The following is a 23,717-nucleotide window of genomic DNA, read 5'->3' as shown; positions in this document are numbered from 1 at the left end:
TGTGTTATCTGACAAGTACTGCCATAACTGTCTTCAATTGCTCTTGTAAATCTAGTGCCTCTGTGGAATCCCATGCTACGAAAATTGTATGCTGTCTTTCAAAGTCCTTTCTCTAGTCTGTGTAACATTGCAGTGAACTTTTGGTAGGGAGAGGTAAAAGTGGAAAATCTTCATAAGAAAAATATTAAGTGTTATTTTAAGAATACCACTATTAGCAATAGCAAGAAGAAAGAGTTGGTTTGCTTATCAATGGGAGAAAGAGCTATTTGAAAAATCAGCTGTGATCAGAAAGACAGCACAGTTAACACTGGAGACAAAAGAGTAGAAATTCAGGTTATAGTAGGGAAAAGAAGATTAGAGAGCACCGAAATACATTAAAACTTTTCAGATTGCCTGGGCCTTAAGAATTTCACATGAGAATATGTATATAACTGGCTCAGGAAATCTAGAACGGTTGACAACTATCTCTGAGAAGGGAGGAAACAGTCAACTCAGCAAACACCAAATGGGAAATAACCAAACAGGTTTAGTCTTTCTAAGAAGGATCTGAGGTTATCCAGTGGATCTCAGGCTTAACCAGAGTCACTGTCATGTATTTATGAATGTCAGATTAGAAATATAGAGAAGAGTGTTATCTACAAGACACATGGGGGAATTCTGCTTTATTACTTCACTTTAAAAAGACTTCAATCACAACCTTAGGTCCCGGGTTGGAAGCCACATTTTAAGTAGGACATGACCAATTGACACTGAGTTACTCCACAAAACATGACAAAAATTGAAGGAGCAAAATGCTGTTTAATATAAAGAAGACAAGACCTGTAGGAAACATAACAAAAGACTGAAAATAGTCAAGGTGGCTACAAAGAAAAGATAATAATGGGAATAAACATTTCTTGTTCACTGTAGATAGGACAGAAGCAACTTACAGGTCAAGAAATAAGAAAAACAGTTTCCTAATGGTAAGAAAAATTAGACCTTGGAATGACTTGTCCAGAGTGGAGGTACAATGCTGGCCATCAGTGGAGGCCCTGAGAAACAGCCCAGAGCCATAGCTCAAAAGAATCCATAGCTCTGCTGGGAAGAGCATCGGTACAGCTGATGTAGTTGTAGGATCCTCAAGCTATTTGCTAATTTTCTACAGTTTGAGGAAAAACTGTGTCTAGTTAGCTGGAGATTTTTTTTTTATTTTTTATTTTTTTTTAAGTTTTAAGATATATGCGGAAATAGAATGCTTTACCCTTTTCTTGGTTAATTTTTAATAATGTTCTGAAAGCTCAAAGTTAAAGAGTGCTTTGACCCAAGATTTTCTTTCATCTTTTTACTTTCATTTTTGCTGTTTGAGCAAACTGCCTGGTATTGCTTTCCTCTGATTCTTATAAAGCCTCTTGAACACAATATTCAGTGGTCTTTTTGTTTCTGAAATGTGGGATCGATGACATTAAGTAGGAACACATTATTTCCTGAGCGGTTGCCTACAGCCATTATTGGATCATTTCTTCTATAGAGTCAACCAACTCATATTAATGCTGATGTGGATTGCTTTAAGTTTTGCTTCTTGTTTTTCACTTGTGGCATCTAATAATCCATTTCTCCGCATTCCCTCTTCTCTGATGCAATGGTTGACTCTAGAAATCTGAGTCCATCTGGAGCATTTTATCTTAGGACTTTCAGACCCAAAGTGTTGTGTATGATATGCATTAGCCTAAAAAGAAAGCTGAAACTTTCTTATCAAATTCAAGGCTTTGCCTTACTGTTATTTATGATATTGATTGAACTTTGCTGGATTTTGAGTTCTGAAGATAAACAGAAATTTTTCCTGAATTAACCTGACTTCAGAGTTTTTATGAGGCTGGAAAGAAGGAGATGAATAATCATCACAGGCAGCTTCTAATGACAATAGTATTGCAAATATATTAATTGCAAGATCAAGCTCACCAACATTCTCCCTCATGTGCACAAATCCAAAAAAATACTTGTAATGTTTACTGTTTGAACAGGTAGCCTTTCCACATATTTTAGCTAAAAAGCAAGAGGGAAAGGACATAAAAATGCTAGCATTGTGTTGGGCTGTGGTGGGAAAAAAAATATAATAAAAAATAAAAAAAATGTAACCGTTCATTTCAGCTGGCCACCTTAACAATTTTAACTGTTCATTTGGCCACCTTAACGCTTTTATATATATATATATAAAATTGCTTTTATATATATATAACAAGCTCTGCAGGTCACACTGCTGTTTCTGGAGACTTGGACTGTCGCAGTGACAGTGGATTTTTCCTTCTCTCAACTGGAGAAGATGTTTTAACTTCCTTTCAGAAGTGAAACCAATTCATATCTTTCCGTCTAAGGTAACAGACTCTCACTGGAGTCACTGGAGTTGGAGCTTATGACTTTTATCTTGCTGTGACACCTGCTTTGGTCAAGGGGATTAGTGATTACTCCTCCTGGAAGGTGTCAATACTGATGATGTTTGGCTGAGCAGCTGTCCTCCCTCTTCTATTATTATTATTCATGACGTGTGATTGATTCTTCTGAGGACACTAGTGATAGAAAACTTAGCAGTTCTTTGCCTTCTGTCTTTTAAAGGGACCTGAATGGACAATTACTGTTTCTGAAATGTGCTATGGCCACCATTTTGCCTCATCTATTGTTCAAATATCTCTGTGCAGCCAGAATGTGGGCAATGAAAAGGTGCAAGTTGTGTAGTTATCCATATGCTGAGAGCTATCAGTTCCACGCTTATTGTCTCTCAAACAATGTCATTCATTACCTAGCATCATACTGAGAAAAGAGAGAAGACATTGGCAGGGATTCCACCTAGACAAAGCTGAGGTAAGATATGGATTGGAGTCATTTTAGCTTAGGGTACATCTCCATCATTAGTTATCAAGCTTCTAAATGTTGAGCTTATTTTACATAATCTGTATCCATTTAGCAGTCATACTGACAATATTCATCTTAACATTGGCACCTGAGTCAAGAAGTTGCAGTACCCAGAGGGTTGCAGACACACACAGGAGGAAGAAATAAATTCTTAAAAAGTTTTTGAATTGGGACCTATGGGTTCTGCAATTGCTTATTCTGAAAAACAAACAGAAAAATTAACTCCAATATACAGGCATTCTCTCAGTACTCAGCAGACTACTTACTATAAAGAAAGTGTTCAACTTTTCCCTCTCTTCACAAGAAATAGAACACCAAATGGGTTACAGTGGAGTAAAGAAATCATAATTTGGATTTTAGGAATGCCCTCTAAGTGTAGTGTAGTTCTGGAGGAGACTGCATAGGGTGGCACTGAAATTTTCTTGATGGGAAGATTTTCATATTTTTAAAGAATACATGTAGGTTAGGCAAACATCTCTCAGTTTATCTAGACATCTTGCTGGCAAGCCAGGCAAATGAGCCAAATGATTTTCAATGTCCATAGGACATCCTTGACTGCTAGCATAAAAGATCACCCTTCTTTTTACATCATGCTACAGGAGTTAAGATCAGCAACGATCATTACCTAATTGCCACTTGGAAACAAGATGATGGGCATGGGGGTGTGACATGTAATGAGACTTACTCCTTAGGGTACTTTGTAGGAATCTCTCCACCATTTACTGTCCTTCTGGGATGTAGCTGTGATTAAACAACAGGGAGGTATTTCAGGATGCTTCTGGGCTGTTCCTCTAACAGAGGAAGCACTTGCCACCATTCCTAAAAACTCATTGGAAGCCACTTGAAACAAACAAACAAACAAAAAAAAACAACAGTGGAATATCTATTTGTTCTCTGGGTTGGTTGGTTTGTTTTCCAGGCATCCATATGAAATGCAGAAAGCCTGCTCTGGCCACAGCTCTTACTCAGGTGAACAAATTGTCATTTTATTTTTTTCTAACTGTCACTTGCTCCTTATCTTGCTATAGGCAACAAAAAAGAACAAAGTTGGATAGTCACAGACTCTCTGAATCATCATTCAAAAAGCAAAGTATATAATTGCATTTAAATCAGCTTGTACATACACCCCAAGATTTGAACACATTAATCTTTATAAACTCACAGTCTTGTTTTAATTTCTGTTCTAATAAAATTCAGCTGTCCCTTCATGACAGCTTTGAGAGATTTACTTTCCCCATCCTCTTCATTTTATTCTGCCACATTTTCTCTGAGCATCTAGCTTATAGATTTTCTCCAGCTAACAGGCTACTTGGCTTCCACCTGTTCAATAATTCAAATGCATGCATCAAATGCACATATGGCATATTTACAGGTAGCAACATCCCCTTTTCTTTCTCCCTTTTCATAGCCAGGCAATTCTCACGTAAGGTGCACAGAGATAACACATGCCTGCTTCCCTCCGTGGTTCTGCCTTGTGCATCAGCCTCTCCTGCTCCCTCCCTACAGACCTCCACACCATTGCTCTTCCAGCCTCGGGTGGAAGAGATGACCCTTGAGCAAAGCCTGGTGGCATCGAAGGCTTGGCCTCCCTGGCAGCATGGCTTTAAGGCAGGCATGAATATCTCATACAGTGGCAGCAGGGCTCTTCAGGTGCACGTGCAGTGCTGGTAGGGAGATCAAAGGTATGGTTGCCATGCTTACATGCTCACATGGAAAAGTGCTCTCCCTCGGCTCTTCCCCTCCTTTCTCCCCACCCCCACCATGACATTTGCCAGCTCGCTATTCTCATAGTTGTGAAAATAACCTGAAGAAGCAGCAAAACAACGGTGTGGCACTCTGTGCATCCATACCCCATCGAGAGTCAGCCCCAGCTGACCACAGTTACAGGGGGCTGTGACACGAGGACAGAGCCGAGGAGCACAGCCCAGGAGATGGGGATTTTCCATCCCACATGGCAGCCCATTTCCTTTCCGTGCTCTGAACTGTTTTCATTATCTTTGTTTTTCTCTCTTTCCCCTAAAACCAAGACACGTTTTACATCACTGGGGTGTCAAGGGCAAAGATTTGAGGAGACCCTGAGAGGCTTTGGGAGAAATGTATCATTTAGGGACCCCAGCAAGTAAATCTAAGAAACTCCAGCAATAAATGAATGAAATTCCAACAAAGCAAGGATAAGTAACAACGATGTAGGGGAAAAGGAGGCTTCTCTGGAGAATGTATGAGGGATCATAGGCAGGAAATAAAAGAAAGTTTAAGAAAACAAGAACTGTACAAGAAGATAAGATACTTATGAGGAAAAAAAATACATAAAGTTTGCAGCGGATGACATGGGGTAAGTGGAAAAAGCTGACCAGGATTAAAGAAATTATTTGGCTAGACCGGTATCCTGTTTTCCTTCAATGGCAAGACCAGATGCTACAGAGAAGTGGTACAATAGATAGCTACACAGCTGCAGAAGCAGCTTCACTCAGACCCCAGGGGGAGGACAGGTAAGCTCACCCTTCAGCCAGGCAACTGCCATGTAATTGCTCTCTGACTGTGCAATATGAAAAATGTATTTGCAATGGAAATCTTACTGATGTAAATATCTATTTGTTGCACAGGTTAAATGCAACAGCTTTTGATAATATCTCAGGGCAATAGTTTCCAGGGAGAAATTACACATTGTATCTCCTTTTCAGTAGCAATGTCTTGCCTTTCAATTTAATTGTTTTTTCCTTTGCTTCTGAATTATAATAAAGGTATAGCATGGTAGTATACCATGTTTCATGCCATGTAGTACATATATAATCTAATATGTACATATATCAAATTAATAACTTATTTTTCCTCTTTCTAAATGACACAATGGCAATTTGTATGTATATCTCAAAGCCATCATTTTTCAGGAATCAGACTTGTGAATAAGGAAACTTCTAAAATGTGTTTTAGACAAACTTGCCTAAACCATCTTTGCAGAGCAGCTGTTGACTGCATTTGTATCAAATTCATCAGGTCCAAACACACTTTACTTTGGCAAACTTAGCAGGAGCTCTTGGAAGTTTTTGGTGAGCCGTGATTCAAACAGCACTCATAGACAAGCCTGGAAAGGAAGATTTTATAAAGCTGTTGCTGCTAGTAAAGGATTTACAACCCAAATGCCAACATGAGCAACAAGTTTTCTCCCTTTATCCTAAGTGCCTTTCAGTGCTTGTACTTTTTTCTCCCTCCGTCCCCAAAGAAAAACACAAATTTTGCCCTAAGGGACAACATCATTAAAGAAAGAAACAGTGCATTCATAAAGCTTTAGAAGGACACAGATCATTCAACGGCTGTGCAATTACTCTGAAAAGCTACTTATTTTTGAGCACAGAGCTTTCACTCAACAGAGGCCTGAGGCATCACGATCTGATCTGTATCTGCAGCGTCTCAACTAGCCTGATCTAGGGCTTTTGCTCATTACAGAAGCTGTAGCCATGTGTGAGGTTTACATCTAGGTTCAAATAGTTTGTAAAGCATTTTGGAGCTGGCGTTGCATTAAAGTGTATTACCAACTGATAATAATTTCTGATAATAAATTAAGAGTAATTTTGGATACCTGTCTTACCCTAAATCCACCTGAGTTTGTTTTTGTTTAAGGTTTACAAGCCACTTCCCCTACAGAATTCATACACACTAATGGAACGCTAAGTGACTGAGCAGAGGCAACAAGAAAAGCAATTATACCCACAATGCTGTTAGGTAAACGAAGTGAACGAAATAGAGCATACTCAAGCACGACCATTTTTGAAGATTATTTAGAGCCAGGTACAACTCTCATAAGCCATTAGAGTGCTCTGATAGCAACTTTTCTACCTGGATGGAAGTTTTTTTCCCATTGGTTTCTCTGACCAAATTTCTATAAAAATGCTGTTCCGTACTACCTTTGAAAGCAGTAAGAAATCAAATTTTTCTCTGTTACATACCTGCATAGAAAAACATATTGAAATGCAGGGGAGTGCTTTCTACCCTCTAAATCATTGTGATCGTGGCCCACTATGCTTATAACACTATCATTCTGGCTGACAAGGACATTAGCTGGAGCCTCTTCAGCATCCCTTCTCATGTTGACACTACAGGAGTCAAGCTATTATTACTATGCTCTTTTTACAGCTTCTTAAATATCAACTTTTTTTTTTTTTTTTTAATATATATTTTCTTAAACTTTCCCTGACCCTCTCCTCCTGATCTGAAAGCTCCAGCAATTCTGCTAACCCTTTGCTGACTGTGCCTCCAGAAATATCCACAGCAATAGCTGTGGGACAACTACTCACATATTAGCAACCTGGGTGGGAGCCATCGATTGCAGGGCCTTTTAGGGTACTGCAGCTTCAACACACATAGAAAGACATAGCGGTGAGGTGAAAATGACTTACAGGCCCAATTCCTTTCTGCAGTTCAACTCTATAAGCTGTAATAATTCACTTCAAAGGAAAGATGAATGGGTTACTCTATATTTATACAACGGTAACAGAATAGAGTTATATCCTAAACATTTTTCAAGAAACTAAAATCATTCTTTGTAACACTTGCTCCAGATTAAAATTAGATTTTCATTTCACTTGCATGCATTCAAGATGAAAAAAAAGATAACAAATCAGCACAGGAATCCGCATGGTGAAAAAGTCAGAATGCAATATGGGTTACAGACCTGTACAAAAGCAGGTGACTTCTCAGCGGCCCCATCACTGTATTTCCAAAGAAATGTTACAAATTCTCATGGCCAATCCTGCAAGAAGTAGAAAGAATAGTTAAACCTAGAGAGTTTCTAAAGGAAAAGAAAATAAGATCAGCTGTCTCCTTGGATACGCAATGCTAAAAGCCAGTGTAGAATTGGTTTAGAGGATGTTAAACACTTTAAACTACGGAAGCAGCAAGATCATAACAATTATTTAAATATAACAAAGCCCAAGTTAAATAAAATACAAAATGCTAAGTTCTTTTTAAAGACATGTTATTGAAAACAGTCCTGATAAAAATGCAATGAATATATGGGACTAGATTGGAAATAAAAGAAAAAAGAGAGAATACTGCACCAATTTATATTCCCTTTGAACTGTCTGTAATACAGACCTTAAAGTGCATTTTCAAACATATAGCATATCAAAGAAGCAGACATTTATTTCTAGCCATGGCACTTCTAGACTTTTGGTAAATGAAACCAGAAATAGTCTAGTGGAACTGTGCTGTGTGATAAAGCATGTACTGATGGGTTCTGCCCAACATCAGTAAACAATTGTTTTTCTTTTAAGCGAAGGAAATGATTTCAGCTGTAAACAAATGCCTCATGTCTTGCATGAGTTCTTCAACAGAGTCAAGGCAAACCAGTCGTTTCACACCTCCTGCATGTGCTACTCAAAGTCAAAATACAAGTTATGTTCCCCAAGATCTATCAGTTGCTATGTTTTCGATTATGACAGCTATGATGCACAAGGGTAAGTCCAATACACAACAGCTTTCAGCTATAATCCCCCTGGAATCCACGCCCGTTGTTAGAAGGATAATTATCTGGGTATCCCCGAGGCCAATTTTTGCAGTTTTCATACAAAAACCACCTCTTGCATAAGACATGAAATTTAAAATCATCCCCTTCACAGATATCATTGAGTCACTCCATTACCTCTGGGACAGATATAAATTATGCATTCTTTGATTCTCTTTAAAATTTTAGATGCACAAGGGGACCGAGAAGCATCTAAATGGTACTAAAAATATAAGGCATTCAAGAAAGAAACAATAACTTGTATGGTATTAACTGCTACAGTGCTCCGAAGGCTCCCTGCCTGGTCAAGAAAAGCACATAAAGCACTGAAACATAACAGCAGGCTTGCATGCTAATGGCTGCTAGTGACAAGGACTCATTGAATGTCACTGCTTCACATACTGCGTACTGTTCATTTTTCTTATCTGTGTGACCTCTCCTTTGAAATGACTGATGAAACTCCTGTGAATTAGCATCTCTGCTTCTGGGCATTTGCCACCAAGAAGGCATTCAGCAACATCTCTACTGAAACACAAAAATGAGGCAAGAAAAACAAATCATAAGCTCAACAAAGACCAGTAACTATGCCTGTTAAAGGATAGTCAGTCCATACTGTGAAAGGCACGCTTCTCTGAAGCTTCCTTGTTAGGTTGGTTTTTACCTTGACGCCTTTTAAGAGCATTGGCTTGTCACAATACACGCATTCATATTTCAGACTTGGCTAACATTTTCGTAATTGGTGTGAATAAAAAGGAATAGCTGTTACTGCACGAAAGAAAGAAATGTCTCTGTTCTAATGCCCTGCTGCTATGATGACCTATTTCACACTAGCATCTGTTCTGTTCTGATGAACCACTCCAGATGTAAGCTGGCAAAGCAGCACTGCAAGTATGTTGCCCAGACATCCACTGAGTGCTGCAGATGTTTTGTTCCACACTTCACATTTAATGTGTGCCTGATTAATTTTTCCTTTATTGGTTCAACTCCTTGGCCCAGAGAATTTCCTATGAAGTTTGCAGGATCTGGGATCCAATCTGCAGCCATAAGGAGCAGCTCCCTTTTTGTTAGCGGGTTCATTAATGTCTGGAATAACGAGCCAAGAGAGCCTTGCTTCAAATTGCCTAAAGAAATGCAAACTTCAGTAATCTATTATGCCTTAATATTATTTGCCTGAGGAGTTAACACAACACTCATTTCAATTTCAAAATTACAGATGTTTGTAATATTCAGATGCATCGGTCTGACCAAAAATATTACGCCCGTTCTCTGCCTCAAGCCCTTGACCTGAATGAGGTTAGTGACAGCGATATGAATGACTTGAGCAGAAAACCAAACACAAAAGTAGTTTTATCGTGAAGTACAATATTTCTTCTGTCACTTAGCCATTTTTTTTCTCTCAAAATTACAGGGTAGACTGCAAATCTTCAAGGCTAGCAGCCGCTACGACAGCCTAAGTGCCATTTAAAAGAATTATAATTTATGACACGCCTTGGTAGAATAGCAAAGGTCACACAGAAGACTCCCCAGGGAGGGGAGGATGACAAAGGTTACAAAGATGACTAAAGACTAGCCTACAGGAAGGGATTTTCTTGGAAGGGAGATGTTTTGTTGCAACAGCTTCATCCTACCTAATGCACAGGCACCTCACCCAACCAAACAGCTCACCTTTAAGTTAGCTCCAAGGCACTGCTTATGAAATACGCTTCTGAAATGCATGGCTTAGCAGCCTGGCAATGTGCCCAGGGCCCACTGAGCTGCTGCCAGCCCATGGACGCTGTGGGTCTGCCCCACAGGGGACAATGGGATGCATCTTGACAGATCTGGGGACACTGCCTCGTGCTATGGGTAGATCATATTTGAAACATCTCCAGGATGTTTGGGAATGTGACCAATTCCCAAAATGGATCCCACTTTCCCACTTCTGGGGCACTCAGTGCCATTTCCAGACCTCTGCCAGAGCGGCGCAGACTGCTGCACTGTTTCTCTTAGCAGCAACGAGAAGAGTTGGTATGAGAAGAGCCTGAGATACACATTCTCACTGACACATTCGTGCAGGCAGTTGTAAATCTGCATGCCAGCCAGCCAGCCATCGTGCTACAAAGCAGCTTGGGCTGCTTTTCCTTGCCACAGCTACAGCGCTCCCCCCTTTCAGCCACAGCAAGCGCAGAAAAAAAAAAAAAAAAAAAAAAAAAAAAAGACAAGGATGAAGACAAGCAGGAACAACTCTTCTTGGCACAGCTCCACTCTGTGCAGCATCATTTCTAGGCTCATAAAATAAGCATTAACTGGTGGGAGAAGCTGGCGCTGTGAACCTGGGGGTAACTGGTGGTGTCTGCAGAACATCAGAGCGATAAAGAAAAGCTTAACCTGAAGCCAGCATGCAATACAAGACAACTCTCCCCTCTCTTCAGAAATGTGTGGCCATAACCATTTTGAAAACTGACAGCTCCCAACTGCACCCGATCAGTTGTGGATGCTGCCTGCAGCCAGATCAATGGCTGGTACTTTCCAAGGAGGTCTGCACGGCTCTCAAGGGTACAGCTCTAACAGTGGCCAGTCAAGAAGAGGCTATTGATCGCTTTGAGTATAAAGGATTATCCCTCGTTTGCTGCTGGGTGACTACTACAGCCCCATCCTCCTGGTATTCGGTCTCCATGCGTGGCCTCCCAGTGCATAAGGAGGAACCTACCTGCTGGGGGCTGGGTAACCACCCAGGTAGAAATTCTCATTTTCATTCAGAAATTCCCATCTATTTCCTGAACGAAAATAGGGCAATTCGCTGGAGGGGACCAGCGTGGCGGACATTAATAGTGTCTGCATTCTCTTGTTCTGGCAGTCTCTGGTCTATTACCATGGCTGATGAAGCCTTTTGCTGGCTATTCAGATCACAGGAAAATTTTACAGTCTCATAAACACAGGCAAATGACAGCGGAGTGCGCCTTTGGGAGACCGAAGGGCAGAAGGTAAGAGGAAGGCAGGATGCAGCCGAGCAAGCCTCAGATTACAGCAGTATGTTTTATCCTGCGCATCACCTGCAGGAACAAGGGAAGGGGAACTTAATGGCGCGGGAACGTTGCGAACACAATGAATAACCCACGAGATGCCCCCTCCCAAGTGACAAATCCACAGGGCACGTTATCAGGAGCCCTCCCGAACCCGTCTGAGAAGAGGAAACAGGATTTTCAATGCATGTTTTGCCTCACATGTGGAGTGGCTTCCAGCGGTATGGCAACTCCTTCCAAGTGGCAGGCTATGATGGGCTCTACGTGTGGGGCTTTTATCCTCTCTGGTGTTGGTTTTGTGTGCTCTGTCTTCCTTTATTAATTTTAAACAGAATGGGGGGATGTAAATTCACCATTGGGGATATGTCAGTGTTTGCTCAACATGCTCTATATACCTTTATTAATTTTGTATTGAATGGTGAATGTGATTTCACTCTGGGGGAAAATCAGTGATAGCAAAAGGCCTTTCCCACTGCAGGGGAGCAGTGGGGAAGGGGAGATTATTTCTCCCTGGGTTTGTTTAGAGTGATTTGTGTGCTTTCAAGGATTTCTGAAGCTGGGGAACTTTTGCATTCATGAACAGGCAGTTTCAGTGCCATGACCTCCTGGTCTGAAGAGGCTGATTATCTTAACGTAGCATTTGTTATGCAAGTCCTACTGCTTACAGTACATTTTAAAACCAGAAGATGATGACTTTTTATAATGCAGGAACAGAACTTAAAGGGGGGAAATTAAAAAGCTTTCAGAACAATACATTATTTTTTTTAATGGTGCAAATGCATAAAACCCACACCAACTACAAAAGGTTTATTGTCTGACAGAAGTTCACGAGGTTTAACTCCTGGCGTGTTGCAAAAATTGCCTCAATCAGCGTGGCCGGCTTGGCAGCCTGTTCTTTCTACCCCTGCAATTCCTGGGCCCCCAGTGAGCCGACACTTGGCTTGGGGCACACAGGGACACTTGACTCCACAGACCGATATTCCCCGAAGCCTGATGGAAGAGAGCTGCTCACTTGTGCATAGCTCTTTGCTCCCTACCTTTAATTCACACATCAAGCTTACACTCCATCACAGCAAATCCTTTTGCGTCCAGACTCTTAGTCCAAGTCTATCCTGACAATAAAGGGAATGTCCCCTTAGTGACATTTTTATTTTCCTGGAAAAAGAGTCCCAGAGAAAAATATTTTCATGCCTCCCTCAATTTCCAGAGGCTCCCAGAAGGTCAAAACTTCTTCACACAGGTTTGCCAAATCCTGCAAAAACAGTGGTGTACTGAAGGGTCCCTTCACATATCTTAGTCAAAAGGCAAGGAAAATGCAGATGCTGTTCACTGTTCAGCTTTTCATAGCAGAAAATATCAAAACTCTGCACTCTACTTCCACTTTTGGACACTTCTACATGTCATAGGGTTGTGGATTTTTTTAGCTCTTGTTTTCTTCCTGACCTTCAGAACACAAAGTTTGGGACTTTGTAGCTCTTCTACAACTCCTACAGTGCCGGGACCGTGGTTCCTCTGTATGGCTGATTCCACAGTGACTCCTTGATCCAGGGACCAGATGCAGCAAAGGGGCCATGGGGCAAAGATATCCACAGACAGTAATTTGGGGAAACTTTGCTGTATGGAGAAGGGAAGTGAATATTTACAAAGGCAGCCTAATGCTTTTGTTTGCCCTTCCCCAGGCAGCTGTGACACAGAGGACACCTGACCAGAAAGCAAAAATAAAACAAAATGTTTTACCAATCAGAAGATGCTGCCCTATATATATATAAAAATATATACTGAAAAATAAGGACTTCCTAGGATTTTTATTGCTGAACAGAGCCTTACTGAGACTGCTGCTCATAACAAACTTGAAACGTTGAACTGAATTAATTACTTGTTTGATCAAAACGTGTTAGAGACTTGAAAACTGAATTACGGAGTAGCTGGCTCTCACTGCACACACTTATGGTCCAAGTCATTCTTTTCCTAATCTGGTGCAGCTGGCACATGAACTCCTTGCATGACTGATGGCAGAGGGCAGAAAGTTTCCGCACTGGGACGGGAGGAGCACGGTTCCCATACTGAGCACCAGAAACAACTGCTTCAGATGAAAAATGAGTGAGGGAAACTGGAAAGAAAGGGGCTAGGGAGTGCAGCTGGCTGTTACGGGCTCTGTAGGTCAGCCCTGCTATACGTGCTGGGTACAGCTGGATTTTGAACAAGCAGGAGGGAAGAAGGAAGGGCAGGATTTGGAATCTGGCTCACATCCACCCAAGACAGTAACATGCAGCTTGGGGAAGAAGTAATAAATAGCTGGTACATGCCACAGCACATGATGCCAGCAGGCTGTAATGCAGGTGAATGCGGTGATATTCAGCAGCCTCCCTGTTGTGCTACCAGTAGCCTGGGGGTTCCCTGAGACTGAAGGCAGGCGGACAGAGAGCAAAGCACATCAGGCAAGCCTGCCTAGCCATGAGCACCTTGTTCAGGATCCAGCTCACCGCACCCATGGAAGGGGACAAGAGTCTACCAGGGCTCTGCATTCTTCATCTTTTAGCTGAGTCCTAAACAAACTGCAGGTCCAGCAGTGGCATGTGGTGCCCAATTCCTGTCCAAGTCCTCTAAAAACAGAACCTGGGCTACAGTTCTGGTTTCTGTTCTCTGCTGTCTTGTAAGCCATCATCTGTTTCTTCTCTCTTTTGGTGCCACTGTGTATGAAACTCTGGAGGGGAATTTAATTCAGTCATTTAGCTATCCTCCCAAATCCTATTTCACTGAAGACCGAATCTCAGAGATTCCCATCCAGACCTCCAAAGCTGCCCATAAAAGCTACAGTTAATTTAATAAGGTTAATAACTGACATTAGAAGGGACTGCTAAGAACACCTAGTCCAATCTGCTGCTCAAGAGGACCTGCTCAGGTCCTTTTCCAATCAAGTTTTGAGTATCTTTGAGGATGGAGATGCCACAGCCACTCTGGGCAATTTGTGTCAGTGTTTGATCACACACATGGTGTGGTTTTTTTTCCCCCAGTTATAGATAATCACAATTTCATTTGTTCCAATCTGTGTCTGCTGCTTCTTGAACTCTCACTGTGCACCTTTGAAAAGAGCTTGGCTTTGACTTCTCTGCCCCCTCCCATTAGGTAACTGTAGACAGCAGCAAGATCCCCCAACCACTTTTTCTTCATTTCAACAGCCCTTCTGCTCCTTCTCATACATCCTCTGCTCCAGCCCTCTGTGTATATTGTTGGCACTCTCTGGGATATTTCTGGGATACTCTTCAGTATGTCCCTGCCTTTTGGGGAGCCCTTCAGATGTCATTTTACAACTGCTGAGTAGAGGCAAATAATCACTTCTTGCTAAGTTAGGCACAGCTGAAAGCATCCAGGAGGCTGCAGAGCACAGAGCTGGAAAAAAAATGCTCCAGAAATGCATGCTCAAATGTGAACTAAACATAAGATTTTTGCTATGAGTGGACTAGCACTGAAACAAGATGAGAGCTGGCCACCTGAACCCAAAACACTAGCAGGCACCCAGGTAAGACAGTGGAGAGAGACTGCACAGAAATGAGGGAAGACAGGTGGGGAACACCATAATATTTCAGAGCACATAACCACTTGAATATTAGTATGAAGCAGCTACAACTGAGCTTAAATTACTGCTGATCCTAACAGGAATAAAAACAGCAGTAATTTGCCCATTATAATGTAATAAGGCACTGTATCACACAAACACAGATTTTTTTAATGTCGATGTAGCCTGGCTAAATGCTGCAGTGCACCAGCATGAACAGATCATAAAATGGGACAGAAGTGATATAAATCAATTGACTTCAAAGCTATATCTGTAACCCAATATCAAAAAAAAAAAAAAAGACTGTGATCCAGTCAATGTTTGTCAAGAGATGACATATTTTCATCTTCTATCCAGACCAACAGTATCCTGCAAATAAAATCATTCATTGTTCTGCCAAATTACATCTCAAATACACAATATTGCATCCTCCATATACCTGGAAATGAGACCTCTGGTAACAGGAGGAAAGAATTTCTAAGAGATACCAGGAAGGATGCACACGTGCATGTGGGAGGAAAACTAGCGTTGAATCTACCACCTTTATGAATAACTCCCTCAGCAAAAACCCATTTTAGTATTAAGCCCATGAAGCCTGCCTGAGACACAGTAGCAGCAGTAAGTCTAGAGAAAACAACAGCCTGGAGGAGAATGCTTTTATCAGGACGGCAAGTACTGGCTCTATTAACAAAAAGCTACTTTGCGTAATCATGTTTTTTTATGGTGGGAACAGAGGCACAAATTGAGTCAGTACCCAGAGTTGATCATAAGGAGCAATGGAAAACTAAACTTGCATTTCTTCTTACTTCATTACTGTAGGACAAGCATGAGAAAGAAGGAGGCTCTTATGTCAGGAAAAGTGCTTCAAGCACTGCAAGATCTGGAAAAGATTCCTGGTCAGCACAATTATTTGGGAAATCTGCACATGAAATATGAACTCTGTTTAATTAAGATATTATTCAGATGAGTAACTCGCTGTCACGAATAAACCTCTGCCAACATGGATTTACTATACGGACAAGACTTCCAACAACTCCCTTCTAGATCAGAAAAAACCTCCACTTCTTCCATTTTCCTGGAGAGAAGGCACTGAAATGTAATGAGTTAGTTTAATGACTGAAAAGTCAATGAGTTAGTACAAACTTACTCTTTTCTTTTTTTTTTTTTTTTTAATTTAACTTTACTCTCCCTTGCAAAATGCTTATTCTGATTTTATTTTTATTTTTATTTTTTTATACTGGTTTCTTATAGAGCTCTACTTGAGATGAAGTCTTGCCCTTGACCAAGCAAAATTAATGCACTGATGTTATCAGTGCAATACTTCTATGCAGAGGGGAGTGGTCTTTTGGACTGAACTTCCTTTTCTCAAACCAAGGTCTATGACCCTAAACACAGCTGAAAAATGCTTCCAGCAGGGGTATAAGCAGTTGCCATGTTTGTGTTTGCTCAAAATAATGTTTCAATGGGGCCACAAAGTGGTCTTTGTGGTTGGAGGAGGTTAACAGTACAATGTTGAGAACCCTTGTCCTGAACTATTTTAGAGCAGAGAAGAGCAAAGCCAGGATTAGGAAGTACTTTTTTCTTTCTTTCTTTCTTTCTTTTTTCTTTTTTTTGGACTATGGGCTGGAGGAATGAGCAGTGCCTGTGAGGGCTCCCAGAGCCTATATCTTACTAGGCCTTCACTTTTACTCCCAGTTGTTGTGTGCTGTGTAATTAAGCCTGGAGGGGATACATGCATGACTCACTGTGCCAACATTCACATACGAGGTTCTGCTTGAGATGAGGCTCTCTGGTTATCTATCAGCAAGACTGAGCAAGGACACCTGAGGGATTCTGCAACTTCACACCATCACAGTAATGAGCGGGCAGATGTCCTTGGTGGAAGGAAAGGTCATTATTTTTCAGAATGGTTTCCCTACCCACATCACCAGCCTGCTCACTGCCAGTTTAACAAGCTGCTCTTTAGGCAGAAATCAGCCTGACAGAGACTTTAAGAAACAAAAGTATAATTAGGATCCTAAAACATTCACAGTTACATTTCGGATGTGCTTTTGCAATGTTACCACTGACTCTGAAGCCTGCAACTAGTGGCAAAAATCTTTCAGCAAAGAAAAGTTTGAATTAAATAAAAACAAACCAACCAAAACACCTAAAACACAACAACCATATATCAGGGTGTATCTTAGAGGGAAAATCTCAAAGGCATTTTTTCACATCTCTATAGCCTTGCACGTGCAAAGTTTTTGCAAAGCCAGCCTGCATGCACTGAACACAAAACAGCAGCAAGAATTCTGTCTTGGAAGTAATCCTTGAAGTACTTGTTCCTGCTCATACAGTAGCATTGCAAAATGTTTGCACTCCAGCGACCACAGTCACGCAAATTAAGGTCACGTTTTGTACAAAACAGATTTTTCTTGTGCCTGCAAGTGACTTGCATGTGCATTCGTAATGTGCCCATCACTAAGGCTTCTGTGCCATGAGCTAACAATGGAAATAATGATGGAATAGTGGCAAAGCTGCAAGCACAGGCAAGCCTTGTAGTGAAGGCTGTGTAAGTACAAACAGAGGTCACTCTGGAGAGTATAGAGAAAGGGCCTCCTGTAGCTTAGTCTTAAGAGCTATATTTTCAATGAGTAGCAGACATTTGTGCTGCTGAACTGTTGTGTCTGCAAGCATACTTGTATGTTAAAGATAATAAAAGCAAAAAATTAGTGAGAGAATAAATGCCTTATAGGGTATTTCCAAAAACAGTGGCAGTCTGCATGTCTGGCAGCATATGATGTCTTTTGCACCCCACAGATACAAGCAAATGGACAAGTGGAGCACTTCTCTGATATATAAACTTCCATGTTTCTACATGCTCTCCAGTTGCAAAGACAAATACCCAGATTTCTGCAAATGTCACTTCGGATAAAAGTTTGAAATTCCTACCGTTTCTTTAAGTATACAGATGTATATCCAACATGAATTAGAATTAGAAGAAAATCTGTTTTGTTTTGTTTTCCTGGAATCTGCCACCTTTACAATCAACTTGTTAAAAACACTAGTTCCCATCTGTCTACAGCACTATAGCATATATTTATAGTGTTTTAAATACAGAAGAGTATATAAAGTCCCTCAGAAAACCCACACTGCTCCATTGAGGACGTATTTTGATGATGTTTCCTGCAAACTTCCAGTGATGGCTGGGCTGGCAAGCTCTGGCACAAAACACCAGACATTTGCATGTTGACTAGACAGTGTGTGAACAGGAGTCAGGTTAAGGACAACACTGAAGCTAGAATGGTTGTTTGTGCACTGGAAATAAGGCTCTAATTTCTAACACATCTTCAGGGCAATCCCCCCAAGGAAGAAAAACAGAACTACAAAAACAACAATAACAACAAAATTATTTTAAAATGCAGTCTTTAAATCTATTTTTCTCAGGGTCTTACTGTAAGAGGATTTCTTGCTAAGATGGGGAAAAAAGCTTCTAAATTCTCACCAGCAATTTTGAGGCTGATATCATAGAAGCTATGCTTTAAAGGCCCTATCCTGACAGCCCATATGCACGCAAATTGGACTGCACAGTTCAGTAGCACTCACTTTCATGAACAAAGGATATGTTGCTAGAGACAAGCTTGCAGATTTAAACCAGTTACTTTATTTGTGGCATAAATTTTATCCAGCTAACCAGAGCTGGAAATGTTCTACTCCAAATAGAATAGAAGAATGTGTAATAGTTGATATATATTTGTAGGACAGATTGAAATCTCTTATGAAAAAATGTTTTTAATTTTTTCCCCCCATTGAACAGCTCAGAGAAGTGTGTCCCTGACAAAGGCCCATAAGGGGCCAAAATGCTGGTTATTTGTTCTCTTTTGCTCTTAACAAATGAAGCAAAATACAGTTAATACATTATGCATGTCTTCAAGCATATTTTTATTTAGGCTGTTTTGTTTTGTTGTGCTTTGGAAACTTTAATTTCATTTTCTGTGCCTTGGGAACTCTGATTTTATTTTATTTTTATTTTTTTCTGTTTAATAATAAAATTGAAATATTAGGGCGGAACATCAACCAATCTACAGTGTATGAGATTTTTTTTTTTAAAGTTTCAATGAAATAGTCTCTCGGTGTCTCTTTTCCACTCCGTTATCTTATCAGCCACCAAACCAGTCTCAACAAGTTGGCCTGTCAAAAGAGCAGGGCTGGCCAGTTGCTGTTAGTCATTTCATTTCCTCTCACAATGATCTGTTGTTTCACCAGTGTGAATAAGTTTTTCAGCATTCTACACTTAAATTAAACAAGCAAAAGACAGTCCTCTGCCCCCAGGCATTTATTCCTATTTCAGAAGTGAAACAACGAGAGAGAACAGCAAAGTGAAAGGGAGAAAGAAGGGGAAGAGAGGACAAGACTAATGAGACTGGGTGGCTAATTACATTCATTGCATTCACACACTAATGTTACTTTTTTGTTGTTGTTGTTTTATCTTGGGAGTTTGGGTGTTTTTCAGCATTTATCAGCAATTTGTGTTCCCCTGGGAGCATATGAGAAAGGTAGGGAGTAAGAATAGATTAAGGAAAGTGGGACCAAAGAGATGGGCGGAAGGGCAGCAGGTGATGGGTTTTGATGCAACTGAAGCCAAGTTCAGATTAAGTGAAAAATGGAGTGATGCAGAGAGGAATAAAAAGCAGGAAGAAACGAAGATTTGCAAGGGCAGGAGTAGAGGACTGAGAAGTCATGCTTCAGGGCTGAGGGGCTGGACTTTCCCCCAGCAACACTCATCTCTCCAGTGCTCTACCCTCCTGTCGGGCAGCACACAAACACCACAGCTACAACAAAAAGCTGGTACTCTTGGGACAGAGATTTCTTCCTTCCTCTCATCCCAAGGGAATATCCTTAACCATCCAAAAGACTTCTGGACTGGAGCAAGGAAGGATGGTAAGCCTACACGGGAACCTTCCTGGAGGGTAACTTTTTATTTTTGGTGAACGAAATTGCCAGTCTGTGAAATCTCCAACTGGGCTGTCCTCCTTTTCACATATCTGCAAGACAATTTGGACTGAACCATTCCTGTTCGTGGCTTTTCAAAGGCTTCAAGACAGTTGGTCCTACGCATCAAAGATGATATTCTGAAATTCTCAGCGGGGTGACTGCCAAGGTCCCTCACAGGTAGTGGAAGACTCTTGTAGGATGTTACCCTCTCCTCTTGTTTAAGCACAAATGCAATGCAATTCCTCGGTAGTGAACAGCACCTAAGGGCTGAAATGATCTGTTATAGACCAAGAAATACTCAGTCTGTCCTAGATGTGACCCACTTACAACCAAGCTCTCCTGCTTCCCCACCAATGGTTTGATTTTTATGCTGGTGACTTTGGTTTGTTTCATTTGCTAGTTTATATATTTATTCATTTATTCATTTCTCCTGAAGAAATGTATTAGTTTCTCCTGTTGGGACTCTGAAAAGGTGCTGAAGAGAAGCTCCTCAGTTACTATCTGAAGGGCTGTCTGGCTCCCCAGGTGAGGGAAAGAAAAGGGAAGGGATGCCAGTGTCTCACAACTAAACTGTCTAGTCATGCCAGCCCCTATTCCCTCCTTCTCCTTGCACTCTTCTCAGCTGTACACAGTTGTACAGTCATCCTCTTACCATGAGGCATCCCCCAGACACATCTAACGTATCAGGGAATCACACTCTGGTATGCTTGAACTGAGTAGGAACTTTCCTGGCTCACAGCCTGGCAGTGAGCTTAAAAGGGCTGGGAAGCTGGTGTGGAAAGCCTCAACAGCAATTCCCACTGGCAACCTGGTATTCTTCCTCCGACAGAGCTTCCCAGGGTACCTCATATGGTTCCTTACGGGTCCATATCCAATCCAAGAGGCAGTTACAAAGGCCAGACTGAAACCCAAACCGCTGAACTAACTTTTTGATGACGCTGCTTGTTCTTGGGGCTGGTAATTCTCAGCGGCATGGACTGCAAATGCTGCCAGCTGAGACCAGGCTGGTAAACCCAGGCCTGAAAGACAGCTGGCAGATTTGTGCAGGTTAACTCCAAACCTCCCACCGAGCAGCAGATCTTCAAGTGGGGATATCAAGTGTCCATCAGGCATAGAGCAACAGCAAACATGACAAATAAACAAATAAATAAATAACTGGGGTCCCCAATAAATAAATAAATAAATAAATAAATAAATAAATAAATAAATAAATAAATGGGGTCCCCAGTAGAACAATGCATTTTTTGGAGGCCCTGAAAAAAAATGTCTCTTCACTGTGACTTCTGCTTCTTTAGATTAAAAGCTCTAGCCGTGTGACCAACAGCCTTGAAGCTGATGGCACTTTAGAGACATCATCTGGCTGCCCTCTAAAAGATGCAGCCAGAACTCAGTATCAGGGCTCGGCTGGCAACCTGGGGCAGCGTCAGCTCCTCAGACTGCTGCTGCTGCAGTCACTTCTACAGCAAAGCATGGGGCAAAGTTGTTAATAGCAGGGCTGCCAAGAACTGATTTTGTCCTCTGTAGTGCAGCTACTAGGTTGACTGCTGTCATGATCTCTCTCGTAGCAAAGACAGAGGCAGAAACCCAACTTTTTTCAGGAAACAACAATAGTACAGTCAGTAATAGACTACCCGTCTGGACAAAACCCTGTGCCTGTGCTTAAATAAGATAGTTTCTCACCTACCCCAGCTTCAACCGTAACTTGAATGAAGTCTAAGGAAATAGCCAGCATTTTTTCCTTTCCTTTCCTGCTGAACCCAGATTGGCATCTGGAGGGACTGACTCCCTCTTCCCTCTGCTCCTATCTGGGATTCATTCTAGTTGGTCCCTCTGTACAGGTTTTTGGAAGTCGGACTCCACCACACCAACCAGAGGCTTTTCCCAGCTAAGGAGGCATAAGATTTATCAAGCACTTCAGTGCTTGACACACAACCTCAGCATAAACCCTCCTAAACCCAACAAAGCTACCACAGCCACAGGGAGCAGTGCAGCCCTGCCTTAACCTGGCACTGAAAGTTGTTCAGTTGCATCAGTGTAGTGCTGCACCTGACGTCATTAGCTCTGACTTTCAATGAATCTAACGGGTCTGGGAATGGTACCCTGCCATAGGTTGGAGAAGAAATGGTTCGGTTGCTACTTCCCTGCACTCTGGTGCAATACTTGGGATGGACAAGTCCAAAGGTGAGCCCACAGTTAAGTCTTCTGGCTCTGCCACTCTTTCAGTTCTTCTCTTATGTATTCTCCTGCCTTAGTAGGTAAAAACCCTTCTGGGATATTCTACCAGGGGAAAAGAAAACACTATTAAAATGTGACATTCCATGAAACACTACTGTGGATTACACTTTCATTAGCTTTAACTTCTTCATACACTTCGTCATACTCAGCAGCCTCTTTACTAGCAAGTACCTTAGCCATCACGTTTATGCTAATAAAGCACATATAATATCCTCTTCCTACCTGGCTATTTTATCTTATTTTTCTCTCCGAGGTCCATATATTAGAACAGGGATTCTCTAAATGGTGTTCTGAAAAGCTTCCGACTCCTTTCTGTTTGCTTTCCTTTATCACTGTGCTGAGGTTTCACTCAGCTGATACAGAGGTTCAGTTCTTCCAGCTGCAAACCAGACCAAGACACAGCAATAGAAGCAGCAGCCAGATCCCACTGGAAAGACACAGACTTTCAAAGCTGTTGTGAGCATGAACTCATTTAAAAAATCATTTAAGAACCATTTAAATTAATTACAAAAAGGAGTAAGAAAGCTTACCTTACTAACAGCTTTATGGTCTGTACTGTATCTCATCTCTCAGCCTGGATCCCAGATGGTCAAAGCACCAAATTGGTATTTGAGTTTTAATTATTCTTGTTATTATATTCAAGATATGTCTGGAGACGTGTTATGAAACTCCTTCTGAGTGGTCAGGAAGCGGGCACACAAAAAGGCCATCGAAAAGGCCTTGTCATACCCTGTGTTCTGGTTCAGGCTGCCGAACTGGCCCACGCAGATCTGCTGTGTTTGGAAAAGCTGCAGGCAAACCAAGCAGCCAAAAAGTCTGCCCAGCTAATATCCACACGCCGTGCTCCCTATCAGAGCTGCGTCTGGGAAGTTTGCTAGTAACACTCCTCAAATACTTGCAGAGGTTCTCAAGCTGGCCAACTACGGCCTTGAGTGAAGCTGATTACTGTGCTAATTAGACATGCTGGCTTGAGTCTTACTACTATTCTACTTCACTTCACCCATACAGAGTGAGCTAAGTGCAGAAAGCCTGTCCTGCAGATGGCATACAGGCTGAAATGCTGGTTCCTGGCACTCCTCCGCTCCCTGATGTTCATCCCACGCTCACAGCCACAGTGTCATCGAGACCATTCACGAACCAGGCTGGGAGTCCTAACTAGCTCCAGGACACAGCGATGCTGGCAAAATCAGCCACCCCTGAGGGAAAGAGCAGCAGCTAGGGCTGTCAGACTCAGGCAGGGGAAAGCAAACTGTCAGACAGGCACCCACGTCAAAACCTTGTTTGGCTGGTGTATCGGAGATAGATATTTCAGTTGCCTTTGCCATATTATTAATTCATGCCCTCTCCATGCATCATTGCCTGACTTAGCATTGCACAGAATCTAAACATATATTAAAAATACTATCCCTGCATAAACAGCTCATTAAAATAGATTTAAAATGGGGCCTATAAAACTAAAATAAACAAATCTAAATCAAGAGTAGAATGCTCTTAAAATTAGAGATCTATGCTTGGCTGGAGAAAACAAACGAGAGACAGTTCTCTCATTTCAGCTGTACAGATG

General features: G+C 41.5%; 1 protein-coding gene across 8 annotated transcripts in view; it reads right to left on the bottom strand.

Moving 5' to 3' along the window:
• The window catches only part of ENOX1 (ecto-NOX disulfide-thiol exchanger 1), a 360,411-nt gene that overhangs the window by 241,375 nt on the left and 95,319 nt on the right, over positions 1-23,717 (bottom strand). For 7 of the 8 annotated variants that reach the window (XM_068675336.1, XM_068675334.1, XM_068675281.1 and 4 more), the window contains one exon: positions 7,556-7,633. The gene's annotated coding sequence lies outside the window, so the exon portion shown is untranslated. Of the gene's footprint in view, positions 1-7,555; positions 7,634-22,683; positions 22,836-23,717 lie in introns of those variants that run through there. The other variant, XM_068675286.1, reaches the window with a different exon arrangement.

Source organism: Anas acuta, chromosome 1 (genome assembly GCF_963932015.1).
Source record: "Anas acuta chromosome 1, bAnaAcu1.1, whole genome shotgun sequence".
Lineage (NCBI taxonomy): Eukaryota > Metazoa > Chordata > Aves > Anseriformes > Anatidae > Anas > Anas acuta.
The sequence above is the reverse complement of the archived record's forward strand: the minus strand, read 5'-3'. Positions and strand labels throughout refer to the sequence as shown.